Here is a 15,563-nt window from a genome sequence, read left to right as displayed (position 1 = left end):
TCTCACCGACTCAGCGGCTAAACCTGTTCTCGCGCCTAACTTGGACCATCTGATAAGTATGTCCGAAAAGTGGTGTGGGTAATGGTTTCTGAATGATTAACTACGAAGGAGTACATCGAAAGGTGACAAAAAGTCCATTCTAAATCCACACGTGTGAATACATTTGGCCTCGGGTTAGGTGTGTACAGTGTGAGATGCTGATAACTCGACTGTCTCCAGCATTCCCCTAAGCAGATCGATCAAGTGATCAAGTTCTGTCCCGCTTTAGTCTGATTGCTTGAGTTCTGAAATTGTTTTATGCGCTTTCCCAGTGTTCGATGCCTATCGGTTCCTGCAAACTTCCCGCAATAAACATGGAAAAGTTTGAATTCTGTATTTCACATTTGCAAGTATATTAAGATGCCGTTGGCTTTATATGCGGTGTGACTCCAGTGACCCTTTTATTCTCAGTTTATGTCAATTCTAAATAAAAAACTAAAAGATGCTCAGCGAATAGTTGTTCTTTGCACAATTTCTTCTGTTGCCGTATTGATGGTAATGTATGGCACATATATCGCCCTGCCAGAAACAATCGCCTATCCTTCTGAAACAATAAGTGGGGAATGATTACCGCCGAAGTCTGGAGAAAATAGCGTGGGGGATCAGACTGAGCTAAATGCACAGGGATGATCCAAGGGAGCAGTGGAGAAAGAAAGATCATCACATTGTCTATTGGACTTGAGCTGAGTGTTTCTTTCTAGGGCGGGTTCTAAAACAAGACGAGATAAGTGACCTTTACTCAAAATCTTAATCCCCTGCTGAAGAGACTGATAGGTTCGAGGAGTTATTTGAACAATCTAACAAGAGTCTGAAAAGGAGAGGTAAATGTGAACAGGGATAAGTGGCCCTACTTCAGCTCAAGTGCCCTCCATTTCTGTTTACCTGTTTACTTTCGCAGGTAGCTTAAAAACCCCTTCCCACCATCATTTGCCTTTTTCACCAGTGCCAAAGGAGGGTTCCGCTCTAACTTTTGAAGTTATTTGATTCGATGTATGGAGAGATGAGGCGAGCAATTGCTTAACCCCCTCCCCCCAACAGGAGTCAACCACGTTGGTTTAGTCCTTAGGGCAGAAACAGATAATACATTTCTTGAAGAAATGATTCGGGTCATTGAGGCAAATGGGTCTAATTTAATCAAGTAAATTGGGCGTATTTTGCTCAGGCGCAATATGATCCACTTTCACACACTTAAGAACTAAAATTGACTTTAAACCATCCAGATTGCAATACTTCAGGTTATTTTAAACGGCCCTGGCAAAGGAGAGTGCTAGGTGCATAAATAAATAAAGAATGTATGTCAAATCTAATTCTATGAACGTGATAATTCCAGTTGAGGACTAGCGCTGTTAGGTGTCCACATACCTCTTTATGAACGTGAGCGAGAGTCCGTGACGGGAGAATGAAATTCGTATGGCCTTTCTTGTAATTTAGTATTAAATTCCTTAAATTAATTACTATTGGAGAGGCAAAACTTGGAGAGTGTTAAAACCAACGAGCTGCCGCGAAATCGAACTTATCATTCAATAGCTATTTAGAACCGAGTCAATTTCCCAATAAAATTAATATGAAATATAGTGATTAAATTATACGAGGAAATCTATCAGTTTTGCGTTCTAGTTTTCCTCGTCACACCTTGAGCGGCCAAAACACAATACATCTACCGATTGCTTTTTAATTACCAGTCCGATCATTAAAGTATAATGGATTTTTGCAAACTATCAATAACATGCTCAGTAAATTATTTAAAACTATAGACTGAAAGTAAAAGCAATTTTGTTTTTGGTTGTCCAAAAGAAAGGTTGTAATATTGCTAATTCTGACTGAGACCTGATTCGTTCAGAGAAAAACGTTTACCCTCGGTACTGGTTCCGAAATCTACAGTACGTGTACCTCAATAAAGAACAGCAGGGCTCATTCAAAAGACTCTCAAGTTCTTAACTTCTGTTTAAAGGAGATGTCGCCACTAGTCAAAAAATACAAGTGACAAAATGCCAGTTCTAAATCCTAAATATTGGTCCGGTCTGTGTCAAAATAATTAAACATAACACGTTTGTATCTCCAACAACTGAGATCTGTTACAATGAAAAAGAGTTCCAAAATGATATAACAATGGTGGTAACCATCTCTGGTAATATTTCAACCAAGCCGATAATAAGTATTTATATTTGATTGTTCTATGCTTCAGAAATAGTTAATTGCTTGTTCTGCAGTATAAGATTGTAAACCCGTTATCAAAGGGCTCCTAGTGTGATAATGCAATGAAATATACCCTAAGGTGATATTCGTGCTGCAGGAATTGTCATTTACATAAGATTCCTGAAGGCTTTCTGCACGCCCGAACCCGAGTTCTCAATAATAAGTAGAAGGTTTTATTTTCCCTGAGGTTAAACAGCTAGAAAAGGCAGAACAAAATCACTGCGTATTATGGATAAAAGAAACTAGCATCAAGCGTTCGGTTGTTCAAGAGGAACGCTTTGCTATCTCGTATGGAGTTTTTGTGGGAAGTCTATTTCGATATTACCTAGAGGACTCACAGAGCACCATTCTATAATCCGATTGAAATAACGCCTCAGGACTTATTTTCAGCGCCTCATTTGCTAATGTTTCATTTGAAAATAAAACAGTTCTTTCCCTCAGAGGCGAAAGCTTTTTCTTTATTCTTTTACTTTCTTTAATGATTAAACATGTCACACCAGGATTTGCCTCTCCCCCACGGGGAGATCGCCCACATTTTCCCCCTTGTTAAACCAAAGCAATGATTTACCTTAAAACGATTAATTTGCAATCATTTTTTTCTTTCAAAAAAAAAGACGAATTAAATCCACGCGCTGTGACATTTAATTAATACTTTCTTCTAAAAAGAAATTCCTTTCGCTGCAGAGTGAGAACGAGAATTGGTGCTTATTTCCAAGACTGTTCCTTGGGGACAAGGACCAATAAAGTAGTAGGTTGGAAAACGCAAGCCAGTGCTGTCAAATTGTTAGTTTGAAGTACGCCGTAACACCGAATACGTAAACTTGTGCATTTGGCAAGGTCTTGACATCTCATTCAATTAGAAACACTGCTTCATGAGTTCTTTAGGTTCTACTTACGTATAACATATCCCTTTCAAAATTAAGATTTAAATTTAATCTGAATATTCGAGCTTCTGAAAGCGCAAATGCTGAATACTGTAATTGAAACGCACTGGCGTGTGCACATGAACTCCTATTAAACTCACTGGAGCTGTGAATTTTTAAGTTAAGTGCATCCCATATATATAAAATAACTATTCTTAAAATAAATGCGTGAAGAAATTTAGGGGAAAATATCACTGATCTGTCCTGGTTGTATTGGGGAGCTTGATTTCGGGGAGGTACGTAAAGACTATCAGAGTAAAACGTCGAAATCTCCATATAATGACTTCACGCTTCCTTTAAAAAAACGATGGCCTTTGGCTTCAACCTTTGAGCGAAAATTCTTAATTACAACCCTCTTTCCATATATGTGGACACACGACTCGGATTGAAAAACTGCAGTTAGAGCCGAATCGGATTAACAATTAGAAACGGTTGTTCGTTACACTACGCGTCAACTGAGGCCAAGTTATACTCCTGATACACTGGCGAACTCTACTGACATAATCGAGAACTGTCACAACAGTGGTTTCGATTCACCTTGAAAGTAAAAAAAAGGTGTTTACCGAAGAACAAAGAAAGGGATAATATTTTTAGTAATGAGGCTGATTGTGATTAATTATATATTTTTAGTTTATATGGATCATATCACGGATCACGGTTCCTTGTCATAAAGTCCACTGTCCCCATCTTAAATTTAGTTTAATGGGGCGTATTGACAAAATTCTTGAATTTCAACCAGTGATTGTAGAACTTTTAAAAACAAAGGATCCAACTGAATGCTTTTTTTAAGGGTTTCCTTAAGATATAATATACACCACTTGCAAAATTTAAACATAAAGTTCTCGGTGCGAGCTTCATTCTAAAGGCAAGAATGCTGAATAACTGAAGAGTATTCGCGTGCGCACAAGAACGCCCACTAAATTCACAGGCGCTGTGAATCTGTGGGTTAGGTGCGTATATTTTCAATTTCTATTCCTGTTTAGGCATCGCTGACAGACACGCCTTATCCAGGTGACTTCTATTCACTCTGTGTATAATGGCTGCACAGAATAATTCATTCCAGTATCCGCTTCTTCCTATTACGAACGACAGGGCGCATTGCAGAAAGTGAATTGGGGGTTTGAATTCGTGGGGAAAGGGGGAGAGAGGTGTAGAACGATATCCGTGTGTTTGTGTGTGTGGGCGAGGGTTGGAGGATTTAAAAAGTCTGAGAATTGAAAGGGCTGAAGTTGGGGATGTGTTAGCTGCAGCTGGGTGGCGTGTCCGTGTTTTTAGCTTTGCTCAATCTGGTCACGCGTGTAGCCAGGATATCCAGGTTATAAAACTGTACAATTCACGTAACTATCAAAGAGCACTAGCGGCCAGGGTGTTTGACTGCAATGGAAACTAGACGGTAGACGTACACGTGTGCACATTTTCCCATTGTAACCGCATCTATTCACGGCGGCAAGCGCAATGGGTAAATCAGCAGCATTACAAGGAAACGTTGAGTGTACTTCGTTCCGCAGTAAAAACAGTAACGCAGGGCGTTCATTCCAGTCAAAGAATTCTCTAGTTTAATCCGCGCCGCGTTCACTTTGAAGTTCGTTCCTCAACATTTATAGTTGCGGATTCAAAGCAGAGCAAACTGCGGTGGATGCAGCTCGCCGAGCGCCGCAAATCCGAGGAAATGAGAATCCATTAGAAAATAAAAGTGCTGACTGAAAGTGCTCACCTGTCAAAAGCTGGAAAGGAATGGCTGATGCAGCCAGTGTTGTTTTTTTTAACGCTCGGATGTCGTTGAAGTATCTCCAAATGGAAAATCAGGAGTGCGTGCACAGATAAGACTGATGCGCTTTATATACCCAGGGACTCACAAAAAATGATCCACTCTTAATATTGTCCAAGTGCGTTTACACAGTAGGCGAGTGGCAGTGTCCCTCCACACTCTCAGATTGCTCGCTGTTTGCTCTTCCCGATTATGACGTTAGACAAAATACAGACCATATGTTCATTGGTAATAAATTGGCTATAAATGCAAACACACTTTACTTCTTGATAGCGCCTTTGCTCTGTTCCCTTCCCTTCTCATCCCATCCCCCTATCCCACTACAATCTCAACGACTTCCCTGCCAACCCCCACCTCCTCAACTCCGACTCTCCTTTGCCCACCTACCCTCGAAACTAACTGATCTGCATTGAACGCACTCTCTTCACCCCCGGGACAGAATGTCTGTACGAGTGTGTGTGTGTGTGTGTGTGTGTGTGTGTGTGTGTGTGTGTGTGTGTGTGTGTGTGTGTGTGTGTGTGCGCGCGCGCGCGCCGGAGGGGGAGGGTAAGTGGCAGAAGTTGGCTGTTTTTGATTAATAATCAAGGTCTCAGATCAATGCAACTTGGTATCTCTCTCGCCACCCTACACTCTCACGTTCTGTGTTTATCGACAACGTCTAATTTAAAAACCAGCTCCGACCGAACAGCCAGAAGCCCTATTTTAAATTGTCAATCCCCAAACTTTTCTTGTATTTTCATCATTATTAATAGACTGGAACTCTGACAACACTTCTCTCTCTCTCCCCCCACCCCACCTCCTCCGAATCCAATAAATCGCTCGGTATCCAAGGAGCAAAGAAACACAACCGGCCATATGCGTTACTTGAATGTAAACCCCACTGGTGTACACAGGATACGCTGATACCAGAAACCCAAAGAGATTAACGACCGCGTTGTGAAACCGATTGCTTTGTTTTTATTCTAAAGTGCACCGAATGTTAGTTTGAGGGGCGGGGTAGCGGTGTCAGTGGGGGAGGGCATTACGCTCTATATTTTTTATGGCACTGTCTCCCTCGCTTGCAGATTGATAAGGATGTTTGGTTCATTCTGAAATGTCACCAAAGGTTTCCTGGTCGCTTCTAACAATTAGCAGTTCACGGTGGCTGTTTCTCAACCAAGTGGGAGAGGGAGTTCTCACTGTTTTCTTCTTGGTCTGATCTCCCTCTCAGCTCTAAGACCTAGCGCCACCCTGGTCAAAAGCTAATTTATTACTCCGTAGGCAACAATGTACTTTATTGCCTGTGATTGATAATGGGGAGAGTTCTGTATTGGAGAACAACACAACACACATACCTTTTTTCTAACGCAAATCTTTGCGACCCTGTTTCTGGCCAAACGATACAGAGAGAGAGAGAGAGAGAGAGAGAGAGAGAGAGAGAGAGGGGGGGGGGAGGGGAGGGAGAGATTGGAGACTGGCGATACTCTGCCTTCAGTAAATAAATAAAGCAAACCCCCATAATGCATGAAAGTTGAGGACTGACTGTGACTACATGACAAGAACGAGACTGCTGTGCATTCGCTTCCTTGTCTGAATTGTAATGCGCTTGGAAAATGACCTCACTTCGCTCCAGTCTTGGCGTGGATAATAATCGCGTACATTCAGTGCTCTGGAAAACTACAGAGGGCGGTGAGACAGAGGGACCTTTATCGTGGGTGCCAACTGGAAGTAGAGGCCGTCACTTGGTTGTCACTTAGAGGTGGGTGGAGAGAAATTCGCCATTTACGATGGAGATGGTCCCGGGCGCTCGCATTCAGTTCACTCTCTCCACACTGAAGTTTCAGCTGTCTTCGACCAGTTACTCGGATCTGGTTTATGATTGCCAGAGCCGTTATCTATCACAAGACAGGTAGTCGGACAGGTGTGAGGACAACCCCATCTGTCTGCCCCGTTGGGCGTGCTCTCTCTAAATACACACACACACACCTTTTCAACAGCCAGTACTTTTTATGTTTTTTTTTAAATAGGTAACTTTAAAAATCGAATTGTCATTGTAAAAATCCGCTTGCAAAATACACAGTGGCTGTTGGACTCATAAAAGAAAGGTTTACTGCTTCGAGCTCTTTCCGCACCCTCACTCCTTGCTCTTTATCAGCACTTGGGAGTTTATCGTTTTATGGAGAGCATTTCACCAATAATATAATATTTCACTCGTCGTGTATGAGTTTCCATAATTGCCACTGGAACAATCGGTGGAAGCTCAGAGATAAACGCCGAGTCTCATAAAGCAAATGTGAAGAAGTGCTTTTATTGTTTATAGAGAAATGCAGGACGTCAGTCAGGCACCTTGAATTGAACACGAAACGTTCCCTTTATTCTTAACATCCGCATCTCCTGTTCCGTATTGTTCACAGCTCAGTGCATCGCTCCGCTACCTTTCAAAATATTTATTAAATCAAAGCATACCTGCATTGTTCACTTGTTCTTCCGGCATGTTTACGTCTCAGCTTTTCAACCGCAGCTTGCAATCTTGCCCACGACCATCGCCTCAATAATGACATCTCCCTGTAAGTATGTTATGTACATATATATATATAATACTTAAAAAAAATACACACCAAGAAAAGAGGCTACTTCGGTTTCGTTATTTAATCGGTTTAATTTTCACCTTCTAGGTTTTCGCCACTTCTCAGTACTACGGAGTTTTGTTCTGAAGTACTGAAGATGATTTTAGGTTGTTCTTTTCAGCCTCGCCACCAAGTTACATCTTACTTTTGATCTTTTTTAAAGTGGTTGAATTAATTAAGACGAATAGCAAATATCCTTGCTTGGATTGAAATCAAACTTTAAAAATGCTGCAATTAATAAATATCTGTCAACATTTCATTTGTCCACAGATTTAAACTCAAACCCAAGAAACCGCTTGGATTATTCCTGCATTTCACTAGAACCCCAGAAAGACCCATTGTTCTTGTTTCAGAGCTCTAAAATTATCCCAAATTTTCCAGTGTTAGAACTGGGTGATGTGTTAATAGCAGAAAACCGAGAACTGGATTACAGGCGGGGTTGCAAAATATTACCGTGCCAGTTTCTAGAGAATAATCAATATTATAGATTTAAAAAGGAGCACGATGAAAGTCTTTCTCAACAGTTACTTCCGTAGGTAAGGAGAATGCATTGTATGAACTGGGGCAGGTATATAGGCTTTATTTTGTCTGAAGTTTGGGGATTAATTGGCACTAAAATAGGATTTGCAATCAAGTAATGTAATTCTAACTTCCATTCACCACACAGAAACACAAAATATCACGTATCTCTACTATCACTTTCTCCTGGTCTTGCAAGTAGTTCTTGCTTCAGATTACCTGGTGAACAAGTTAAAGCCCGTTGGCTATAGCCAATTATGTGCTGTTGGATAACTCAATAGCTATATTAAACCCTAAAAATGCTCACTGGTTTGTTGGATAATAAATTAAATTAAAAGCAGAATTAAAATGTTAGCAATGTTTGGTTTGCCATTTTTGTAGAATATAGTCTTTGTTCATCTATGCTACAATGACCTTCAATCTCTTGCATTCTTCAACCAGCCACTAGGAGGGGTAAGGTAACAATGTCGATTGGAGAAGTTTGGACCACTCTTATTTGTCTACGTTCAACATCTCCTAGAGATGGTGTCAACAGCAACACTAGAATAGTTGGTTAGTTGGCATCTGTCTGTCTCGAAGGGCAATGAGTGATGATGATCATCATCACAAGCCTAGCTGGAAGGTATGGATCTTGAGATGCCCAGTTGTTAAGATTCCCCTCTTGGCCTCACCAGTGTAGTCCAAAGGAAAGCTCATGTAGCAATACGTTTGGCACCAGCTAGACTGCAGGAGCTGCTGGAAGGATGTTCAATGACTTCCAGTCTGGATTTGCTGTCTGGGTTTACTCCCATAACTTTCAACTCTCCCGAGGCTGCTCACAAGGCAGTGGGGCTATTTACCCATGGCTGGGGATCTGGTTCGCGAACACCAGGGCATGCCCACTCATCGGTGGGCCTGCATGCTACGTGTGTAGGTGCCAGCACTCCTTCCTGTCCTCTGTAGTTCAGCTTGAGTCTGAAAGCAGTTCAGTTTCCATGTGTTAACAGCAAAGAGGCACTGCATGAGGCTTGCTGTTGGAGAGGCAATGTACTGGCAGGCAGAGACTTACACATTCAGCTCTCCTTTTCGCAAGACTGCTAGCCAGTGGTGCAAGCTGAAAGTGAGAGCGACAAGCACTACCCACTACACAACACCACCACACTAGATGCACCACAACAACCATTTATGTAGTATCTTCATTCTAAAATAATAACCAAATGCACATCATAGGAATGACAATCAAACTACTGCATGAAATGATATTGGTCCTAGCAGGAGTGTCTTAAAAGGGAAGAAGTTCAGGGAGAAAAGTAAGGACCTTACACGTTTTGTTGCTGATGTTACAATTATGTCATCAGGGCAAAAAGAAACTGGGGAGTAAGAGGCCAAAGTTGGTGGAGTGCAGAGATTTTGGGGGGCAATATTTTTTAAGGGTGTTGAGTTGGAGTAGGAAGTAAGATCAGAAATTCATTCCTGGAGAATGCCATAAAACAATCAACATGATTTGGTGTATTAATTGTTCACTTTGACTCATCTTCTGTTTCACTGTTGTTAAAGGCAGGGAAGATTTGGATGCGTGCAAAATGGGCAGCATACCTGATAATTGCTTGCTGTACATCATTACCCAAAGTTACAATAACCAACACTGAACTCTGTAACAAACTATTACTATTGAGTTCACTGCAGCTCCCAGAAATACTTCAAAGTTGTGTGTGTGATTTGTTTTGCAGACTTGCATAGATTCACAGAGAACAGGAAGGTTCTAATTTAACCTCTGGGCTGGATTAGACTAAATTTTGTAGCAGCAGCACTGCCTCATGGTTTGTAGAGAGGGAATTTCCAGCTTTTCAATATGTGGTGAATACTACTGGGAAATGTGTTTATATGGATACTGTTAATATACTGTTAAATACTGTTTGGCTTTTGGGTATTTTTATGGTAATGTTTACTGACTTTGGCTTATGTTGAAAAACTGTGAAATATTTATTTGGATAAAGAACTTAACAAAAACAGGATTGCCATTTGGCACTCCAAACCAATCCTGCCATTGAATAAGATCATGGTTGATCTGACCTTAAACTCCATTTTGCATTCTTGGTTACCCCTAGTAATCTTTTGCTCCTTTGATTATTAATCACTTATCCACTTCCACCTTAAAATATTAAGCCCCTGCTTCCATCCTCCTTTGAGGAAGTGCATTCCAAGAATTCATTACCCTATGAGAGAGACATACTGTATTTATCTTTATCATTGATTTGAATGGGCAACTACTTACTTATGCCTAATAGTTCATGATTCTGTCATGAGAGTAAGTATCCATTCCACATCATCTGTATCAATAGCCCACAGGATTTTATTTATTTCAATCAAGTTGTCTCTCGGACTTCTAATCTCCAGATACAAGCTTAGTGTCTTTAACCTTCCATCTTAAGATAACTCACCTAATCTAGCCTTTAGTCCAGAGAACTTTCTCCAAACTTTCATCCTTTCTTACACCTGTTACTTGATCATGTAACAGGACACCCAGATCTCTGTACCTGAGAACTTTGCAGCCTCTCATCATTTAAATAATAAGCTTCCTTTTTCACTATTCCAGACAAAATGGACAATTTTGTATTTTTTTCACATCATCCTCCATATGTCAGATCATTCTCCAACTAGCCAGAATATCAAAACCTGAAGTTATAAAACAAGGAACTCTGTGGGGTGAAAGGAATTGTTGGCATTTTGGTTAGAAATCCTAATGAACCTTTCCTTTCACAGATGCTGTTTGACCTGCTGAGTTCTCCAACAGTGCGTTTTTGGAACAACCATTAAGATGCCAATAGCATATTGGCCTTCATTGCAAAGGGGCTGGGGTAGGGAAAGTTAGCAGTTACAATGCAGTGTCCTGATCCGAGAAATGGTAGCAAGGGCGGTTCATGCTAAGTGTTACAACAGCAACTGTAAGATTAGGGTTCGATTCCTGCCACTGCTGGTACGGATTTTCTGCAACGTTTGTACATTCTCTCTATGACTACGTAGATTTCCTCCAAGTGCTCAGGTTTCCTCTCACATTCCAAAGGTGTACAGTTAGAGTTAGTGAGTTGTGAGCATGTTATGTTGGTTCTGGAAGCAGGGTGTCACTTGCCCAGCACAATGCTTGCTGATTTGGTTTGACACAAATGTGGTATTTCACTGTATGTTTCGATGCACGTGTGATAAATAAATCTAATCATTAATCTCTCTTTAAGACGCTGACAGTTCCTTTACCTTCAAAGATGTTGCTTGACCCTCTGTGTTTCTTCATCAGTTTGTTTTTGCTTTAGATTTCGGCATCTGAATTTTTAATGTCCTCACATGAAATTATAAAATGGTTAGAACAGTATGGATCTAATGCCACTCATGCACGTTGATCTAAATAAATGGTCTAAAATTGGATTTTATAGAGTTCGATCCACATCCCCAGCAACCCCATTCACTTTCCTCAAGATCCTATCCCTCTGATAACTTTCCCCCTTCTCTCCCCACATCCTCTCCCTGAGTCTCATACTGATTCAGACACATATTTCTGTCTAGGACCTTATTCAACCTGAAGCCTCACACCACTCATTGATCTAGATGTGCCTAAACACCTGATGGTGCCTTCATTTCTGAAAGGGGAGGTCAGCCATCAACACACTCACAGTTAAGCTCACAGTGGCATTGCAAAGGGCCTACTTCACTTTTGGATAGTGGGTCAGAAGGTCAGTGGCTCATCAAGTAGGAAGAGTCACCCCTGCTTCAGGCCATTTCTTCATCCCAAAGGAAAGAAATTAGCAGCAGGTATTCCCATAACTGTTGGTCTGCAGGTCAAACAATCTCACCTAACATTAAAGCCAGAAGGTTTAGAACTTAACCTGTCTGTGGAACACCATTCCAACCCAAGCCAGCACCTTTAACTCTGGGACTTATTTGAGATGGGTCTATGTAAAATGCAGAAAGATCAATTCACCATCCAGAGAGATGCTCATTCTCATAAATTAGAGAAGAACCATTCAGAAAACAGAAACATACAATTAGCCAGACTTACCCAGCTTTAAACTTAAAGCAGCTGCTTAAGAAATTAGGCAAAATCTAATGATAGCAAATTACTTGATTGTATGTATTGACAACTAAATCTCAAAGCTAAAGAGATGTAGAGGAAAGTGTTGCATTTCTGGATCACTGTTCCAGTTCTTAGGGCATCCTACATTATTTTACAGCCAAAAAAATGCTTTATGATGTGTGGAACCCTTCGTCACGCTGGAGGAACTCAGCAGGTTGGGCAGCATCCGTGGAAAAGATCGGTTGCGTTTCGGGTGGCCACCCACTTCAACTCTGCTTCCCACTCCCATTCAGATATGTCCATACATGACCTCCTCTACTGCCATGATGAGGCTAAACTCAGGTTGGAGGAGCAACACCTCATATACCATGTAGGTAGTCTGCAGCCCCTTGGTATGAACATAGAACTCTCCAACTTCCGGTCATTCCTTCCCCGTCCCTTCCTCTATCCCTATGTCACTCTGCCCCCTCCCCAAGCTGCCTATAACCTCCCTCATGGTTCCGCCTCCTTCTACTACCCATTGTGTTTTCCCCTATTCCTTCTTCACCTTTCCTGCCTATTACCTCTCCCACCCCTTTATCTTTCCCTTACTGGTTTTTCACCTGGAACCTACCAGCCTTCTCCTTCCCACCCTCCCCCCACCTTCTTTATAGGGCCTCTGCCCCTTCCCTCTACAGTCCTGACGAAGGGTTCTGGCCTGAAACGTCAACCGATCTTTTCCACGGATGCTGCCCAACCTGCTGAGTTCCTCCAGTGTGTTGTGAGTGTTGCTTTGACCCCAGCATCCACAGATTATTTTGTGCTTATGATGTGTGGTCTCTGTTGTAATGTAATGCAAAAGCCAATTTGTTCACAGCAGGCTGCATACAGAGCAGCGTGATGATGATTAGATAATGCCATTAATTGAGTAATAAATACAGGGAATAGGACAGTTGATCTTTTCCAGAGTGGTGATGTGGGACCTTTTATACTCAACTGAAGAAGTAGACAGAACTTCAGATTAATAAAGCATCTGGAAAATAATACCTATGAGTGAGTAACACTTCCTTAAGACTGATTTATACTTGTGTGTCAAATGTACGCCATAGGTACAGCGTAGCCACAAACCCTACGTTGTATCTACGCTGAACCCTACGCCGTAGCCTAATGTGCACCTCTCCCAAAATGTAACTATGCGTCGCGGTGACGCAGACCTCAACAACTGTGATTGGTCTGCTTGGTAGCATCGCATTTCCTCCTACACTACAACAGCTTGCCATTGGGCAACTGAAGGGCAGGGAAGGAACTCTGGCTGCAATGCTTTCCATAAAGCTTTACAGACCTCCGAAATTATGGAGGGCCCTGTGCTTGATGCCAGTTTGCAGCTAGCTGCTACAGCCTGTTGACTTCCACCTGAGGCTGAAACTCGAATGGTGATTGCCAGTCTCTGAGCACACTGATGCGAAATAAATGGTTGGAGATGATGAACCAAATCATCAAATCTACCTGCCTACATCCAAAAATATTTGAAATGCATTTCCTCGTCCATGTCTCTCAGTGGCTGGACAAGCACAGAAAATTCACCCTCCTTCAGTTTCAGTCGCCATTGTTTGAAATTTGAGTTTCTTCATGTTGAGTTTCAACACAAAGAAACTCAACACAGTGGCATAGAAACCGCACCACCGACTAGCGTTTTGGCAGTGAATTGCAGAGCGACGCAGGCACACCAATGCACAAGTATAAGTGCTCACAACGGTGTAGCCCACTTGTGTAGGCTGCGGCGTAAGCTTGTACGCACAAGTATAAATCATCTTGTAATCTTGAACTGAAGTCTCTGGAATCTGACTTAATCCCTCAACCTTCTGGTTCAAAGGTAAAGAGCACAATCTGTTGAGCCAAATCAGTCAGCATAACAAAAATTTTAAACAGCATACCAATGAAAGTAGGAGACAGCAATCCCAGTCAATCTGTGTTGGAGTAAAATAACAACAGGTGTAGAACCACAACAACAAAAAAGACAGAAGTGAATAGGACAGGCCATGAAGCATTTTAAACAGGGAAGTGTTTTCATAGCTAATGTGGCAAACTAGTAAGACAAAAGCCAACCAATGCATGGTTGCTGTGAAAAACTTGCAAACGTGTTGAGTTGCATAAACCAAGCAACAATAAAGAGTAAATACTTCACTCTTTAAGAATTTGAACAGGCCCTTAAACTGTACCACGTTAAGTGCCCATCATTACCCATAGGAAAATTATGACTGGCTCTGAGAGAGTTTCCATTGGATGCCCCAGATTTGAACAATTTATGATGCAGGCTAACTAACTTTGACGTGAAAGTATTTGAAAATAAAAGTTTTCCACGTAATATGCCAAACATTCGGAAGGTCATTGATGAAGTTGATAAAGAAAACAAAATGCTAGGACTCAGTTAGCTGAAAAGAATTTACAAAAGGAATAATTATTACATATTTATTCTAAACCTGTGATAATATAGATTTAATTTAAACAGGCTAATAGTAAGAAGGGTTTCTGAGATAAATTGTTGCATTTCTCACAGTGACTGTATACAGTAGGAATCAAGCAAAAAGGAAGACCCTTCTAGTTAATTGGCCATTTTTGGCTTTTACACCTTCCTACTTCTATTTGCAAGTTAATCAAAAGCTTCCATTTCAGTCAATAATATCGTTTATATAAAACATATAAAGGATGTCACTGACTTCTGTGTTTATGATAAGGAGCTACAATTATCAGCAAACAGCCCTATTGTGACAAACAAAAACATGATGACAAAGGCAGGATTGTTTCCCCAGTACAATAATACTTTAATAATTACTGGCAAAGTTTTTTTCAGTTGCATCATATTAATAACATCTTCATTGTAAAGTCATTTAAAACACCCCATTCAGTATTTATTTTAAATTACTTGCATATTGTATTTGTGTTCAATTGTATGGTGTACCAGAATTAATACAGTACATGTAATTATTTTATGCTTAACATTATTTACACCATTTCCAGTCATTGGAATGAATAACTCTAAAAAAATTCATTTTGAATCTAAAGCATAGAAATTGTTTGCCCTCGTGTCTGTTTTCCGAGTGCTGATTACATATAAATTTGATTTATCCTGGAATGGATCGCAGGAACAATTATTTCCGTGTGAAACTGTGCCCATCAGGAAGGTGGTCAGGGTATTCCTGCCCATAATTCACATTAGGGAACTTGACCTTTTTCCTGGTATCACTCATGCACCTATAGAGCCTGTGCACCGCACATTTCCCCCTTCCTTGTAAACTGGAGCTTTTGGGTGTAACCTATGACTTTAGTTGAACACCCACAATACAGTCATGAATATATCTCGCTACTTTGTTGCATTTGTGTCCGGTTAAAGGATTGTTTTGTTGGCATTGTTGGGTCTGATTAGACCGCTTCAGAACTATTGCAAATTTTTAAAGCTCACAGACTGTGCTATAAATAACAGAGAGTCT

At 41.0% G+C, this 15,563-nt stretch overlaps 1 protein-coding gene across 1 annotated transcript in view; it reads right to left on the bottom strand.

The window, feature by feature from the left end:
• The window catches only part of nkx2.2b (NK2 homeobox 2b), a 9,465-nt gene extending 4,517 nt beyond the window's left edge, over positions 1-4,948 (bottom strand). The window contains exon 1 of the mRNA XM_072267100.1: positions 4,873-4,948. The gene's annotated coding sequence lies outside the window, so the exon portion shown is untranslated. The remainder of the gene's footprint in view (positions 1-4,872) is intronic.
• Between the last annotated feature and the right edge of the window lie 10,615 nt (positions 4,949-15,563).

Source organism: Mobula birostris, chromosome 8 (assembly GCF_030028105.1).
Source record: "Mobula birostris isolate sMobBir1 chromosome 8, sMobBir1.hap1, whole genome shotgun sequence".
In the NCBI taxonomy this organism is placed as follows: Eukaryota; Metazoa; Chordata; class Chondrichthyes; order Myliobatiformes; family Myliobatidae; genus Mobula; species Mobula birostris.
Note: the sequence above shows the minus strand (reverse complement) of the source record. Positions and strands in the feature narration are given on the sequence as shown.